Genomic DNA, 12,758 nt, shown 5'->3' with positions numbered 1-12,758 from the left:
TAAGGAAGCTCAGTGCCGCTGCTGCAAGCCCTGCATACCATGGTGAGGTGTCCCTTGCCCACCCAGCAGTGTAGGGCTCCCAGCGGTGGCACCAAGCCTCCCTGCCTGGCCCTGCTGTGCTGAGTCCTGCCTGCTGGGCTGCAGAGGCCCTGGGAGAAGGACAGCAGGGCAGGGAGCCCCAAGCCCATAGCAAACAGCCTACATGTGCCCCCCACACAGGCTCTGCTCCAGCTGTGCCACTCACAAGGGAGGGGAAGTTGGGCTCCACACTCTGTTCCACCACAGCAGCTGCTGCTTCCTACAGGCAGCAGCTGGGGCTCTAGCACTGCTGAGGGGGGTAGGGGGCTACGAACCTGGGTCCCTGGCCCTGTAGCCCTGGCTGCTGGGAGCCCCCTCTAGCAGGGCTGGGGAGGTGCAGACTGAGGGGCACCAGCAGGACTGGGGGGTTATGGCAGGGCACCAGCATATCAGGGCTGCTCAGCACCACAAAGCAGTGAGGAGGGAGATGACCGACCGCAGCTGGACGCATGTTCTGGTGAGCAAAGGGGCAGGGGAGCTCTGATTTTCCATGATAAAAAACCCCAAAATCAAACACAAAAATTTATAAGTATTTAGAATTTATTTTATTATAATGATTGAGGCACTGGCTGGCTTCCAAATTGCTTTAAAATTGTAAATATAAATCAATAAAATATTGTGTTCAACTGATACCTATATTATATATATATATATTGGTGCTTCATTTTAATCATGGAAAAACGTGGATTTGGTCGTTTTTAAATCAGAGAATTTGCTAGTTTTAAATCAGAGACAACCAGGATCCTTGCTAATCAGACTTATGTTTACCTTCTGCATCCTTTCAGATATTCTACAACCAACCCGTCTGAAAACAGAGTTCTGTAGCTTTTGGATAAGCAGACCAGCTATCAAAAAAAAGTCTTTGTTAAAAAAAAATATTAATCAGAGGCAGTACATACTGACCGATGTTGTTGCATATAACAATAGCATTTACAAATTCAACTTGCTAAACTAAAAACAAGTTTGGGTCTAAATAGCAAAACATTTTCCAAGATCAAAGCCAAAAGTTATTAAAAATTACTTATGAATCCATCCAAAACAGGAGCTACTGCAGCCAAAATTTGCACAATATCAGCACCATTAAAACAAATAAGCAGAGTACTTTTCTACTGAGCAAAATTTTAATTTTTCAGTTCATAACACAAAACCACTATTTTATACATATGTAATCCAAGCCAACAGGACCAGAAAGGGTAAATATTGCCTCAAAATGTTTTCTGAGCACCAAGAACTGCTCTGCTACATTTTTAAACTATAGACTGCCATTGCTGGATTTGGAAGAGATAGAGAGAGAAAGAACTAAGCCAGAGATTCTCAATTCCTGGGCCACGGCCCAGTGGATGGGAGTATCCTTACCTGTCTGCCAGCTGTGACTGCTGGCCATGGCTTGCCAGGCTGCGACATAAAAAGTCTGAGAACTCCTGAACTAAGCCAGTTGCTTCCATAACTTCTGCTGCAGTTATGCTGCTGGGCACACTGCACACCTTACAGTTCTGCCTGACTTTTGAATATTCCCAGCTTCTTCTGCAGAGGAGAAGGAAAAATAATAGCTACAGAACTAGTTAGTCCCCAAGGTGTCACCTGCCCTGCCTTCTGCAGATCTATAGAGAGCAAAGCACCCAGACTTTCAACTCCAGATGTCTGCAGACTATAGCACCAACTTTTCCACCAGTAGCTAGGCACTGGCACCTCAGAAGCATTCAACTCCTGTTTTAAACCTACTGATAAAAGACATGGGAAAGTGGACAGCAACGAGGACTGGTTTCTGCAACCCTGACAGAACTGCAGAAGCACGTGGACTGATCCTGAGCCCACGCGTGTCTTGGTAACATTCACAGGCTAAGTCAGCAGGGTGCATGCAGTGGCTGTGAGCCATGCATGACCTTGCATGAGTCCCAGCAGTCCAGCTGTTTGCTTCACAAGGCAAAATGAACTCTCACCTCTTATCTTATTAAGTAGTACTGGAACACATACTTAGTGAAAGATACCAGATCGCATTGCAAGTCTCTTACTGAAACAAGTTGCATGAATTTTTCTCCATGCTTTTGTTCTCTATCTCACGCTCAAAAGGAGAATTGTAAAAATGTTAAATAGGTAATTCCAAGAGAAGCGGTATCACAGGAATCCCTTTAGCAAATATAATCAAAGCAGTATCCCACCCCGATACCTGCGCTGGCATACCAATTTTAGGCTGAAACTCAGACCATCTTAATTCTAGAGTACAGCTGCTCCTGTACAATATAAAACAGAGTGTTTTATCTGAAAGGTTTTCCAGTAGAGCAAGACACTTATTAGAACTCATGGGTTTCCATTTCTAATATTACAAGCAGCTAATTTTGAGCTAGTCACTCATGCTGCTGATCCACCCAAGCAACAAAGAGTAAATACTTCTGAACTCACAAAAACACCTATAGAAGGTATACATTAAATTTGGTAGAGTGAAAAAGATAAAGGCAACATAGACCCAATTTTCAGCTCCTGAGCATCTGCTACTCCTACGACTGACTTCATTTGGTTTGGTATGCTCATATAGCCCATTAAAAGAAAATTATGTGCAAAGCATCAACATTAATATATTAAATAAATAAATAAATAAATAAATAATGACAGCACTCTGCTTTTACTACAGAGTTAATAATCAGGGTGTCTCATCTTGTTTTGCTGAAGACCAATACAGTATTTCAGTCCCATTACTACATTATATACTGAGCTACAGAAAACCATTCTGGGTCTCAAACAGGGCACTTCACTTTTAAGATAAAGCAACTTAAGCAAGAGAAGGCTGGGTACCTTAGAGATTAATCCTTCCCTATGCTCTGTCTGACTTCAGACCAACACCACGACCTCTCTTGATCACTAGAGTTAATTATTTCCATCTACAAGGATCTTGTGTGAAACTCCACACAAATTTTGTGAGCATTAGATTGTAAAACATTAAATTACTGGGAAAGATACAAAGGAAGGCATTAGATCAGTTTGAGAAATGGAGAAAAGTCTTACAGATTAGTCTTTACCTCAGAAGAAAAGGTTCTGAGGAGACCTGATCACTGTACAAAAGAAGATGGATTGTTGCAAGTGAGCCTGTCGAAAAGATCTATTTAAAGTTTGGGAGACTGCTTAAATTTGGTGCATGATAAGAATGACTGGGTACAGAGACACAATATCAGAAAAAAATAGCTTGAAGAGACCCCACTACAAGCAAAAATATAAAATATTGGTTTATATTTTATACGTCCTGGAGTTACACTCTTAAGTCTATAGCTGGATTTCTAGGTAGCAGAAGCAGCCTGAAAAGATCAATGAGAGCTGCAAGGACTCAGTATTTCTGGAAGTCAAGGCACTTCTACTGAGGTTTAAAAATCTTGGCTATATTCACCTCTCACTGTTTATATACTGTTGGCTTAGCTTTATAATTCAAGGAAAGTAAAACATAAAGCTGCACATTTACAGTCAATTTCACTTCTTGTTTGCATGAAAAAAAAATGTATTCACAGGAGTGTTGGACAGTACTTCAGAATTTTGTTAGTTTTATTTGAACCATAGACAAACCGAGTCAGTTCACTGAGAAGGAAAAAAAAATAAACCCGTTCTCTCTCTGCCTGCTTTTCCTCTTTTCGCTTACCACTCTTCATGCAATACATTCACAAGCGATGTACAAAAACTGGGGCCCCAAGAGAGGGGAGAAAGGGGGTGGATCAGAGGAAATATTACTGTTGTCTAAAACTCACTTTGGGGAAAATAAGGAAAATACTGAAACACTGGAGCGGTTCCAAGCATTATTCTCATTTTACAAGCTGCAAGTAGAAAGCAACCCAGGTACTGTTTAATATCCCAGAACAGATTCTGCTCATCTCTGCTTAGGCTGGCTCCCTTAACATAGTCCACAAAAAAAAAAAAAAGGCAATAGGCAAGTATGGATTTTCTTGCAAGTAGTTTTATTTGGCAGGAATAAGGAGAGAAATTCTGTCTTTTTTATTTCCTGTATCCACTAATGCAACGCTATGTTTATGCAGTGTGGCTCAATTTCACTCGGTTACATAAAACTAGGAGCAAAAGAAAAATAACTGAAGCTGCATGCGTGACTTCAGACACAGAAAGATATTTTATCAGGTCACTTTACAAGAAATTGTATTCATCATCTTTGGGGCTAGGAGTGAGTGAATTTGATTTAATTAAGGCTTAAGTTCTCCATGCACAGTTTCTACTCAAACTTCCTTACCAGCACTTGCATACAACTTTGTTAAAACCCTGCCCAGATCATTTTACAAGATAAAATGCTGCATGTTACTAACTAAACACCACAGCTGTATGGTTAAGGTGGCAACTGGGCTATTATGAATCCCCCTCCAACACCAATAGTTTATTGACAGGTTTAGCTACCTTGCTTCAACATTTTGTAAAAGTTGAAGCTAAAGAACAGAAATAGTTGATTCTTCTAAAACACTGGAAAGAGATGCTTCAATAGCAAAACAGACAAAACTCTCACATGTGCTGAACTCAGTAACAGCTGCCAGGGATATTGCCCAAGCAAGGTAAATTATAGAATCAGTGCCCGAGGAAGAAGATATAGTACATCTAATCTGGATTGAGAGAATGAGAGCTCGATTTATTTAAAAGATGTTTTAAACTACTTCCCAAAGCAAGAAGTGTATAAAGGTTAAGAGCCTTTACTATCCATAGGAAAAAAAATTAGTAAGCATCCTCTACACTCCTGTTGACATCCCACTGCTTCTCTGCTGTGATAAACTACAATACCCAGGCTGTTGATCACAGATGAGAGGATATCAGACAGCAACAACTGTGCTTAATTGCTTGCTGCATATTTCACTTGCTTTCCACCAGACTCCCAGTCCAGACTTTTACCTTGTTTTACACCAGAACTCTATAAAGCTTAGAACAGAAACCTCTATAAATCTCTCTATATAGCACTGATTGTCCTAAAACCTAAGACAGGCTTTTGTGTTGACAAATTTGCTTCCTGGATTTGATCACCAGAGCCACATCCACATGAGTGTGAAGGTTTCATTCCCTGAGGACAACTAGCTGCGGGACACCTTGCACTGCCACTAGCGGTCCCCGGGAAACACTTGTGCCAAGTGCTCTGGTGCACAGCAGGTTATCCTGGGTGGGATAGGGGAGGCTGGTGGGATACTGGGCTGGCCCCAGCAGCCTTACCTGGGGATCGGGGGCCTCCTGGGGCTGCAACAGCGGTGATCTTGCCGCTCGGAGCCTGGCCAGCGGCCGGAGTGTGATTCCAGCCAGCCAGGCTCTGGTTTTAAGCAGTGTGTGCTGCCCCTGTGCACATCACTCCGCTTTTCTTTTTGCACAGGTATTTCTGACCCCTGGATATCTCACAAGGTTCTCATTAACAAACTAAGGAAAGCACAGAGGCAGAGAAGGATCTTGGAATCACTGTTGATTCCAAGATTAACATGAGCTGCCAACGTGGGGACATGGTCAGGAAGGCTAACCGTACCTTGTCATGCATCCACAGATGCATCACAAGCAGTTCCAAGGTGATCCTTCCCCTCTATGCGACACTGATCAGGCCACACTTGGAGTACCGCATCCAGTTCAGGGCGCTGCACTTCAGGAGGGATGCGGACAGCATTGAGAGGGTCCAGAGGAGGGCCACTCACATGATCAGGGGGCAGCAGGGCAGGCCCTACAAAGAGAGGCTACAGGACCTGAACCTGTTCAGCCTCCACAAAAGAAGGCTGAGAGGGGATCTAGTGGCCGCTTAAAAACTTGCCAAGGGGGACCAACAGGCAATGGGAGAGTCCCCGTTCCCCCAAGCACTACTGGGGGTAACAAGGAACAACGGCCAGAAGTTGACTCAGAGTAGATTCAGGCTAGATATCAGGAGGCACTACTTCACTGTCAGGGCGGCTAGGAGCTGGAACCAACTTCCAAAGGAAGTGGTGCTTGCCCCTACCCTGGGGGTCTTCAAAAGGAGACTAGACAACCACCTAGCTGGGGTCATTTGACCCCGGCATCCTTTCCTGCCCATTGCAGGGGGTCAGACTAGATGATCTGCTTAGGGCCCTTCTGACCCTACCAACTATGAAACAGACTAGACCAGGAGCACTCAACCCCCCAGCCAGTGGGCTCAGATTCAAGCCATGACCCCAGATCATCTAGTACACAGGGTTGCCAAAAAGTCTGTAAATTTGGCTACCCCACTCCCAATCACCACTTCCAGACCTGAAGGCGGGCCCTGGGCCCCTCCGACACAGGATTGATTAGCTGATCCCAGTGCATGGGGTTGGGCAAGGGAAAGCATAGGGCCCAGGGTCCAACCCTGGCAAGCTGAAGGCTGGGAAGAGCGGTGCTAGCCCTAGGACCCAATCTTGGTGTAAGAGGCTGGAACGGGGGAAGCGCAGGTTTCCCAGGCCCCACTCCCAATGCACTGGGGCCAGAAGGGTAGTGGGCCAGGTCCCTGGGGAGCAATTCCTGTGAAAGGGGGGTGGTACCAGGCCTCCAGGAACTAGTCCTAACTGGAAGGGGCAGCACTAGGCCCCTGGGACTAAATCCCCAAGCACTGGCACCAGAGGGGGTAATGCCAGGCCCCTGGAAACCAATCCCATGGTGAGAAAGCAGGAAAGTGGTACCAGATTCCAATCCCTGAAGGGAAGTGGTTGCAAGCCATCAGGGTCCAATCCTAGAATGCAGGGATAATGCCAAGGCCCCAGGACATAATCTTGGCACACAGGGCTGGATCCAGCCTAGGGACAGGCCCCACTTATCTGGCACATAGGGCCAAATGGGTGAGCACTCCTAAACTAGGTGAAAGTACTGTTATGTGGATGCATAATAGGTTGGATCAGCACGCTCAGTAAGTATTCATCAATGGCTCAAGGTCATGTTGGGAAAAGGTATCAAGCACAGCTCCAAAGGGGTCTGTCCTGTGTTTTAATAAACTTCAGTAAAGATTTGGATGGGACTCAGTATGCACTTTTCAAAATTGATGGATGACACCAAAGTTGGGTGAAGACATGATGGAGAATAGGGCTATGAATCAAACTGAGCTGGATAGACTGGGCAGGGGAAGAGTGATTGGCAGTCAATCAGATGAGATTGAACAAGTGCAAAGTCCTGCACTATGGCCAAAATAATTGGGTGCCTAAATACAAACTGGTGAGTAACTAGCTAGGTTACAGTAGTGCAGAGAAGGACTAGGGATTACAGTAAACCATAACCTTCATATGACTGAACAGTGTTCTCTTGTTGCAAAAAAAAGCCAATAGCATACCAAATTGTATTAACAAAAATGTCACTTAAACAACACACCAAGAGAAGCAATTCTTTCCCCTTTTGGCACTGGCAAGGGCTCACACAGAATACTGTATCCAGTCTTGGGCCCTGCACTTCAAGAAGTATGTGGACAGTTTGGAAGGAGTCCAGTGCAGGGCAACAAGTGATTAGGGGCCTGGCAACCATGACTTAACAAATAAAGGCTGAAGAACCTAGGGTTTAGTCTGGAGTAGAGAAGTTTAAGCAGGAATTTAATAACACATGATGTGGACAATTAGAGAGAGAGAGAGAGAGAGAGAGAGAAAAAATAGAAATGGGCTTGCTCTTAGAGGCTGAAGGGGACAGGTCAGGACTAGGAACAACAGCCTTCAGCTGAAACAGAGGAAGTTTAGGAACAACTCTCTGTCTGTGAAGGTGGTCAAGCACTGGAAGAGGCTACCTAAGGAAGTTGTGAAATCTCCATCCCTGGAAATTTTCAAGAGCAGGTTGGACAGACACTTGGCTAGAATGGTTTGGTCAGGGATGATCCTACCTAAGGATCAGTGTTTCTCAACCCATAGGTTGCAGGAAAGAGTCAAGAACAAAGAAAAAAAACAAACAAACAAAAAAAAAAAAAACAACAACCCAAACCTAAAAATGGATTCTCCTTTAAAAGGAGAAAAAATGTGGGAAACTGGCTTTTTGTTTACAAGCTGTTAGAGTTTCAGTCTGTAAGGGACTGCTTGGGACCCCTCTTGCCCCACATACAACCCCTTCTGCCCAATCCCACACAGAGGAGCTGAGGCCTGAGGGCAGGGGGAAGCAGGTCAGGAGTGAGGGGCACTGGGTCAGGGCTAAGCAATGTTTACAAATGAGTTGTGGTACAAAAAAGGTTGAGAACCAGTAGACTAGACCACTTTGTGAGGACCCTTCCAGCCATACTTTCCTGTGATCCTATTATGCGAATACAGGAGGGAGAAGAGATTATGCATATAAAAAGTTTTTTATTAAGTTCACTCTGTAACCATTTCTACACTGGGAGAATGCTAAAACAAGAATTTTCTTTCATATTCGTTTCATGCCAACAAGTTTAACTTGACATTGTATTTCACAGCATCTTTATTAGAAGTACATTTTTAAGATAAGCAGTTGAGAGTTAAAAGCATGCTTCCTGAGGAGATCTGGTACCAGACAAGAGGAAAGGGACAAATGAAACTTCCACTGAAGGCTGGGTAGACAAAGAGCAGCAGTCACACACACTCCCTTCTCAGTCAGATCCAGACTCTCAAAAGGCAGTGACCCTCAGCAAAAAGGGGGGGAGCGGGAGAACAGCCACCCCCCCATCCCAATGGTCTTTCTGACAGGGATCCTTGAGCAAGAGGTAGATCTACCTAGTGGACTGATTCTGTTCCACCTAACTATACTTGCATCTGTCTAGTACAGAAAAGAAATGGAAAGGTACAAACTTACAGCATCAAGAGAACCAGTGTGGAAGAAAGCCACCAAAGATTGATGCAACAGGAAGACAGCAACACAGATAATAAACCTATGCAACTGCAATTTGAACAACTTCATCAGAAGACTAGTTAAGAGGTCAAGGTGGTAGGCCACATCAAAATTTAAGCAAAGGTGGCCAACATGCAGCATGGATGCCAGAAGTGGCATGGGCAGACTGCATGGTGTGTAGCAGATTCAGAGAGGGAGACAGAGCACAACGGTAGGTAGGGCAGAAAGCAGAGGACCATATCAAGCAAGCAGCACGAAGCAGAAAGCTGAGCAGATCAGGTAAGGAAAGAAAGGGATCAGAGGGGTTCTTGGGGAAAGTGCGGGACTGATTTGTGAGACTGCTGCCAATAAGGTTGGCTCCCAAGTCAGAGCACAAACCAGCTCATACAGTGAAAGAAAGAAAGGAAAAGAAAAGAAGTTGTGGTACAGAGATAGGGGAGACAATAGTAATTGGTAAAGCACTAGGACCAAGAGGGAAGGATAATGTCATTAGTACTACCATCTGAAAAAAAGATTACAATGAGACATTTGGCAGGGAAAGAAGTTTATTTTGCCTACCCACTTCTCCCCGGACCCCTAATCAGTGATCTTGACTGATACCATCACATGTAGCATGTTTGAAAACTAGGAAGAGTGTGTTCAAGTAGCTATCTGGAAAGCAAAAGAAAGACAGGAGCAGTGTTTCAGAGAAGCCTTGTAAAGAAGAAACAACTGAGTAGATCAAAAGGCAGTGCAAAGAAACAGTAAACACATGAAAGCACATTTGTGTGAGAGCAGTCTGGCAACATAATTAGCTTTGAATTGACAAGTGCAAATTGCCTCATGGCAGAGCTTGTAAAAGGACCAATATCACAAACTAATTAAATGAATATGATCTAATCAACATTCAACTTTATTACAGGAAAAAGAGAACAATGTTAAGATTTCCTCAAATGAACCTTAAGTATTATTTTCATTTACTTATGATGTACATAAAACAAGATAAAAGAGAACATCTTTAAGGTCACTAACTTTCTATCACTGAGAGTCCCCATTCATTTAAGTCAAATGTTACCCAACCAAACTAGTCCTAAGTCAACATCACATTAAGTCAGGGGTCAGCAGCCTTTTCCCAGTAGAGGCAGATCTTAAGCCAACCAAGCAGTAGCTGCCTAGGAGTCTCTGCCAGCGTATACTTTCAAGCCAACTCGCCGCATCAATAGATGGGGAACCGATATGCATAGTCTGTGGCACTTCTTGAACATTTATGAACTTAATTTCAGAGCATTTGCATGAGGTGAAAAGCACCACAGATGCCATAAGAATGGGCACCATAGAAAAGCCCAAGATGAAATTCAGAATTCTGTCTTCAAAACAAAGGTTTTAATAGCTTTTAAATGTGGCCTAGAGGTACACAGTGAACAGTAAGGGGAAAAAAAATGCAACTCATTAAATAAGCATTGATCATTACATGCAATTAATTAGGAACATTGCTTATAAGAGTATAGCCTACATAAACAACAAGCAGAGTCTGCATCATGATGTATGTTTGAAGGAGCTAGATTTAGGTTAGACAGGTAACTTATTTCCGCACTTCCTAACATTGGACTGCTCCATTTCTAAATATAACAATACCCTTTAACAGCTCGTGTATAAGGGAAGTTTCAAGACATGATCCTGCACTTTTGAAAAAAAACAAAAAACAAAAACAAAACAACTATTTATAACAAGCTTAGTTTTGTCAATAGGAAAGTCGGTAGAAAGTAACCGCAATCATAAATTTCCTCTTTTCCACACTGGTATGTAAAAGGCTACGCAAGCAGGCAAAAGACAACCAGGTACAGGAGGGAAACTAGAACTCATCTGTAGGTGCTTGCAAGTCTTCTTCTAGAAGGAAGCATGCTAAGGGGCAGGATGCACAAACCTCGATTTAGTCTTACAACCCTAAATAAAAGGTGACTGAAGCTGAAATTTGGGAAGACCTACATGCTTCGCACAGAGAAACTGTATCTCCAGATTCAGCTCAAGCTCTCGCCTTCACCACGTTCTCATCGGGTCTTTCTGGCACGCTCACAGCCCTCCCCAACAGCAATGAACATGCCTGAAGAAAAACAGGAGGGCAAATTAAAGGATCACCCAAGCCCACATGACAGCCACTCTTCTCTTCTTTCCCCCCGCCCCACTGCCACATTGGAGGGCAAATTAAAGGATTACCCAAGCCCGCATGCCACATTGGCCCCAGGCCCACTAGGGAACACGAACAAATTAAAAGTGCGTGTGTGTGGGGGGAGGGGGGAAGGAGGAGGAGAGAGAGAGGGGGTGGTGGAAATGATAGGGGAAACACAACAACAAAATGTAGAAGGGGAAAGCCCCTCTTCAGGTTGGGACAGCAGCACGAAAGCTTCAGCCATGACTTCAGCCAAGTGGCCCAAGGCCGAGACCAGTCAAGGCTCAGGTGATTTCACAGGAAGAAAAATATGTGCACACACACAGATACGCAAGCTCTCCTGAGATTATATACATATACACCAGGGGTGGGCAATTATTTTGGACAGAGGGCTGCTTACTAAGTTTTGGCAAGCCATCGAGGGCCCGTGAGACAGGCTACCAGAGAGAGATAAATATAAGATTTTCCAAATGTTTTAGGGGCCCAGAGGGCCAGGTAGAATGGCCTGGAGGGCAGCATCTGGCCTGCATTTTTCCCCACCCCTAATATACACACATATTATAACTAGTATACAATTAACTGAATATTTTCTATGATTTCTGTGTGTCTACATGCATTCTAACATTATAAAAGCCTTAATCTGCCAGTCCATAACGCTTTATTTACGCTCCGATTAGCTGCCCAAGACAACCAATCATAGTGCGAATACAACATTGGGACAGGAGGTGGTGGTGCAGTGGAGCGCTGCCATGATCATGGGGACACAGGGGATGGAAGGGAGGGGTCAGCCTGGGGCTCTCGCTGGCTGAGCTCTGCATGAACAGGCAGAGACAGATGTTGATTAGTGATAATTATTATTATTAATATGTTATAAATATTGATGTTTAAAATAAATATTAATGTAATAATTATACAAGTAACTAATGATTTAAGTTATTATGATCATAGCATAATAAGTTGCTATAATAGGCCAGCTGGCCTCCCCCCTCCCCCTGCCCTGCTCCCTGGAGGAGGCAGCAACTGAGCCAACAGAAGGGGGTGGGGGCAAAGGCCAGTGCTGGTCTCGCCCCCCTTGCCCTGCCATGACATTTGGCAGGGGAAAGCGTTGGCCTGGCCCCCCCACTGTGGCAGCCTGGCTTCATTCCTGATGGGCAATTGGCTAGTATACTATGAGTGTGTGTGTCTACATGCACACGCACACACACACTATTATTATAATAATTTAGGTAATTAATAACTTAATAAATACGTGTTAATGTAATAATTATATTAAACATGTCAAGACTTGTAACCGATATATTATTATAACTAATCAACGTCTGTCTATGCCTGTACGTGTGTCAGGCAGAGCTCAGCCAGAGGCAGCTCTAAGCTGATCCCTCAAGAGCCCAGAGGCGGGCACGTGCGCACGCGCGCCTCCCCCGGATGGGGGGGGGCGCGTGGAACGGAGAGAGACCAGTGGAACGCGGGGGGTGACGTGGGCGCGGCGCCCGGCAGGAGCCTGCACCCCGGTACCTGAGAGCGGCGCCGCAGCAGCGCGGGGAGACAGACGGAGCCGGCCCCCCCCTCTCGGCAGCCCACGGCGGCCCCTCAGCCGCGCCAGGGAGCCGGGCCCGTGGGGGCCGCGGCGCGGCCGCCAACCGAGGAGAACCGAACCCAGGCCACCGCCATCTCTCCCCCACTTCCGCAGCGGCGGTCACCTCTGACCCTTGACCCACCTTTCCGGGTCACTTCCGGCGCGCTCCCGGTTCGACTCCCCTCCCACTTCTTAAAGCGACAGAACCCGCCTCGCTTT

The 12,758-nt window shown here is 45.1% G+C and overlaps 1 protein-coding gene across 9 annotated transcripts in view; it reads right to left on the bottom strand.

Moving 5' to 3' along the window:
* The window catches only part of LCLAT1 (lysocardiolipin acyltransferase 1), a 228,211-nt gene extending 215,453 nt beyond the window's left edge, over nt 1–12,758 (bottom strand). For 4 of the 9 annotated variants that reach the window (XM_019483091.2, XM_059717244.1, XM_019483090.2 and 1 more), the window contains exons 1-2: nt 12,479–12,666; nt 10,783–10,897 (exon numbers count right to left, since the gene is read on the bottom strand). The gene's annotated coding sequence lies outside the window, so the exon portion shown is untranslated. The other 5 variants (XM_059717250.1, XM_019483092.2, XM_059717249.1 and 2 more) reach the window with 4 other exon arrangements.

The sequence above is a fragment of the Alligator mississippiensis genome, chromosome 1 (genome assembly GCF_030867095.1).
Source record: "Alligator mississippiensis isolate rAllMis1 chromosome 1, rAllMis1, whole genome shotgun sequence".
NCBI classification, from domain to species: Eukaryota; Metazoa; Chordata; order Crocodylia; family Alligatoridae; genus Alligator; species Alligator mississippiensis.
This window is presented reverse-complemented; position numbering and strand designations above follow the sequence as displayed.